The sequence below is a fragment of the Castanea sativa genome, chromosome 8 (assembly GCF_040712315.1).
Source record: "Castanea sativa cultivar Marrone di Chiusa Pesio chromosome 8, ASM4071231v1".
NCBI classification, from domain to species: domain Eukaryota; kingdom Viridiplantae; phylum Streptophyta; class Magnoliopsida; order Fagales; family Fagaceae; genus Castanea; species Castanea sativa.
The window spans coordinates 47,863,990-47,868,844 of record NC_134020.1 but is presented as its reverse complement, the minus strand read 5'-3'; positions in this window follow the sequence as shown (position 1 = coordinate 47,868,844).

Sequence of the window (4,855 nt, the reverse complement as noted above, 5' to 3'; positions counted from 1 at the left end):
AAGTGGGCTCTTTGCCATGAACCGTGAAGAACAGATACTGAAGGTAATGCCCCCATGACCTGATGAAGGTCCTTCAAAGACTTTCTTTTGTGGGCTTAGTCATAGTGTTGGAACTTGGAACAATGTAAGGTGGCTCTATGTGTTTTCTTAGGCAGTTGAGTAAATTTCTAAAGGGAAATGCTGACTAATACTCTTAAGACATTGGTTATCAATCCATTTAAAGAAAGTTTTTATTGAAAAAAAATATATATATTTTAAAAATTATAAACCAATGCCCCCTAAGCTGCACGTAAGCATGACTCATTTAACAAACACACATTTGACTTTTGGGGACACAATGGGACAAAGCTGCTTGTAATGCATTTGGGCTCGCATGCATGGAGAAGGTATATGGTGTACCCGGCATATATGCCGGGTCACTCACACAATGGCGGGTCCCACACATTGTGGGGCTCGCCTCTGTGTGAGACATCTGGCATATATGCCGGGTACAGCATATAATTTTTGGCATGCAAGGCCAGGTGTTTGATGAGATTACTGTAGGTCTGGTTTCTAGAACAAGGAATTTGTTAACAAGCACTGATTTGGTGCTTGTTAAGGTGAAAAATAACAACCAAACAAAAAAAAAACGGTTAGAAAAAGTAAAAAAGAACATTATATAGTACTTTAAAAGTTAAAATTTTGACATAAAGGTAGATAAAGACAAAAACTTTTATTAGAAAAAAAATACAAAAATATTGCTATTAATGGGCACCTTGCGATGCCCGTTAATATAACTATTCTAGTCGTTCTTCTAGGAAGGAAGGAGGAAATATTTTTTTTCTTTTCTTTTTTGACTCTGGAGTTTTGTATCCTTGCTTTCGTATACGATAAAATCAAGGTTACAACAAAATGGTCTGGTCGTCATTTTGGTAGTTTTTGGTCCTGGTCACTAATCTCCGAATGTTGAAGATGTGACCCTTTGTGTAGTTTTCTTTCTTTGTCAATCAAGTATTTTATTCATAAAAAAAAAGTACGATAAAATCAGGTTTATAATAAAAATTCACAATAATTTTATAACACCTCTAATTTGTCTACTAACACACACCTGAGCCACCAAAATCTGCAATTTTTTTCCCTGGTAGGCAAATTAAGGAATGTTGTGAATTTTTATGGTGATCCTACCTTTATTGTTTTGTATTTGTGTGTGTTTTGATATCTCCGCAAAATTTAACCTAAGATCTATCTCAACCAAAGTCTAAGGTTGCATTTAGCATTTGTTTAAAAAGTTAGTTTTTTTTTTAATTTTTTTATTTAGCTTATTTTTGCTACTATTTAGATTATTTTTGTTACAATTCATGAGTCTTATTGAATTTTTTGATATTATTTATGGCCTCACTATACTATTTCAACTATATTTTAGCTTTATGTACAGTACTTTTAGTAAAAAAATTTCAATTTCAACTAAATAAAATATTCCCAAATGTATTTATTGGGTAATACCTACATACTTCAAAAAATGTTTCTCCAAAAAAAAAAAAAAAAAAAACACTCCAGAAGCACTGTTTTCTCCTCTCACGTGAGAGGTGGGCTCATGACCCATGTGTAGAGCCCAACCCTATATGTGAGAGAACTTAACATTGCTTCCAACTGTCTAAATAGATTTCCGTGTTTATTGGCCTTTGAAGCAAATATTTATCCTAGGAGTAATGGTGGAGACCGACCAATTGCACTTGTGATGGGTCCAGGTTGTGGCCCGTGGGTATACAGAATAGGTAAAGTAAAAAACTCGAAAAGACCATCCCTTGAAAATACATTCAGAAAGTAAAAAAAGGAATAATATTTTTAACTCCTTTAGATCTAGATATATCTTAGAAAAAAGGAAAAAAAAAAAGTGTTGTAGGATAACCTATAACAATAATAAAGCTATTCTTATCATTGTTATTGTTATCAATAGCTTTATAACAATAATAAAGCTTAAGCCACCACCGAAGGGTTGCAGTCAAATGGTGGGAGTTCCTTCAACCATTATCTTTGCATGTTGTGCCCACGTGGATAGCCCCAAGTAATTTCGGTGGTCTCACGCCATAAAGGTTGTGTTTGGTTGGGTGTAAAATATTTTTCGGGTGTAAAATAATTTCAGGTGAAAATATTTTCGGAAAAAGAAAATATTTTTAGGTGTTTGGTAGCATTTTAGAAAATACTTTAGAAAATATTTTCAGGTGTTTGGTTATAATCTTGAAAATATTATGGAAAATACATTTTCTACTTGTTACTCACATTTTCTCAGCTTCCAAACAAATATATAATATCATTTCTCAGCAGAGAAACACAAAAGAAAAAAAACCCAAAAAAAAAAACATAAATTCCAGGAGAGAAGAAGGAAGAGAGAGAGAGAGGCGAAATCACGATCGTACGATCGCGAAGGCGGTGCGATCAAGAAGGTGGCGCCAGTCAGTGCTAGGGTGCGATCTTACCGGCGCGTCTGGGGTTGGGACACGATCTCCTTAACTCTCTCTACTCTCTCTTCTTTCTCTCTGTCTCTCTCTCTTTGCGTGTCAGTGAGCTCGGAAATGGTTTGAAGTGAAAATTTCCACTTCAAACCATTTTCGGGTCAAACCCTTTATTTTTATGGTCAAATGAAATGCATTTCCGAAAATTCTATATTCCATGCGCAACCAAACACATGGTTTTACGGAAAATAATTTCTTGAAATGGTTTCAAGCCAAACAAACGAACCCAAAATCTGGGTTAAATTGAGCGACATCGTGCCATATGAGCATTTTTTTATTATAATAAATAATAATAATAATAATAATAATAATAAGTAATAAAGCCTAACACAAAAAATTTGGTGAATGTTTAGAAAAAGTTACGACCATAATATTTTTTACAACTTCTTATTATAATTGTGACGTATTAGAGTGTGATTAGTAAAAAAATAATAATAATGCATCTAACAATAAATATATAGTAATTAATTACTCATAACCTGCCACATCAAAATTATTATGATAAAAGATTTTGTAATCCTAAAATGGCTCTCCTTTATCCTATATTGTCAATTGTCTCAAATCACTCACATGATCAGTTTGCATCATATGTTTCACTTTTGCTTGAAAATGAGGTATTTCCAACTCATCAGAGGGAGAAAAAGGACAGTCATCCCACGTCCTCATTAGTCGTTAAACATTTAACATTCTATGCAGAAAGTGGACTCATGTTCTGATAACATGTCAGTAGCGATTACCCAATTTGAGTGGGCTCCACCCCCACGTCTATACCCAAAAAAGTGGGCTTTAGGACAAAACAAACCGACATTTATCACTTCTCCCTAGGATAATTGTAAACTCCTTTGGTCTAAAATACCCCTCATCTTTTTTTGGAATTACCAAACTGTCTGGTGCTATCTCGGTAAAAGAGCAGTAACGGTAGTAAAAACTTTAATAAAAGCAGCTGTTAGGAGTTACCGCACTCAGGTTGATTTTACTAAATTGTCCTTCTGGATGTTTGGTAGTTAGTTAGAGAGGTGGTAATTTGGGTGTTTTGATGAGGTTAGAATCGTCTATTAGGTCTTTTGAAAAACGGCTCTTTTTTCCCAATTTTTTAGCTTTGTATCTTTATGAATCTTTACCCTTTTTTCAAATTCGAACCGCCTGCCCTAGATGCCCTTGGATTGGTTAGTTTTTACAATATTACCATTTATATACGTTACAAACTGGAGGGATGTTTTTAATTATTATTATTATTATTTTTTGAAAAGTAATTATTATTATTTTGGAATGCGTGCTAATGGGACCTGTTTTGACAGGTTTATTATTTTTTTTTTGAAAGGGACAGGTTTGTCATTCTCATCCCATGACTTGAAGTCTAAAATTACTCAAAAGTATTTTTATTTTTACAATGATTAGGAATTAATTAGGTCTGTGAACTTTTGAATAGTACCAGGGCAATGCTTCTTTCTCATGCGTTGAGGCAAATGGAAAATTTGGAGGCATATTCATTATAGCTAAGTTTCCCAAGTTTATTCTTGATGATGTAATTTGTTTGGAAGATTTTCCTTCTTTACTCTAGAAATTATGTACTTTGATGTAAATGTTTATTTGTTGTGAATGATAATCTTTTTTTTCTTAAAAAAAAAGACTCAAACTATTTTCATTTTGAAAAATGTTAACAAATGCTCTAAGTGCATTAGTTTAAAAATTATTTTTAGAAATATTTTATAAAAAATAATAAAAAAATTAACTTTTTTAATAGCTTTTTATATTTCTTATGAAGGTAGTGTTAAAAATTTTCATGATATGATTTATTAACAATTGCACCAAAACCATTGGTTAATATAACCCTTTTACTTTTACAAAGTTTAGAACATGTACAAATACAACCTCATATTCATCTCATTAGTCAAAATTTTGAGAATAATTATTATGGTGAACTTTATATACTAGATCCTTTGATATTTTATGGTAGAATTTTTGATTGAATTAAACTACATGAATATATTGAGTTGTTGACTAATGGACAAAAAGAATGTTATCTTTTATAAATTCTCCTTAATCTTAGGTTGGTTTTTTATATCTAAAAACAACACACAAACCCAAAATTCATGTATCAATAAATGCAAATTGAATAATTTAATTTCTATGCATCTATTAAAAAAATAAAATAAGGTTACGCATTTGATTAGTTAAAGAGTCCCATGGCAGTCTTGTGATTTCCAAGAACAATCAGCCTCTTTTGTATACGGCGCCACTCCACAACACAACACACATGGAAGAGACCCCACTAAAATTAAAACAACAGTCTCTCTACCTCACTCACGCTAGTTTCACACTTCACTCAAAATACCAACAATAGTAACTTTCCTAAAAGACTT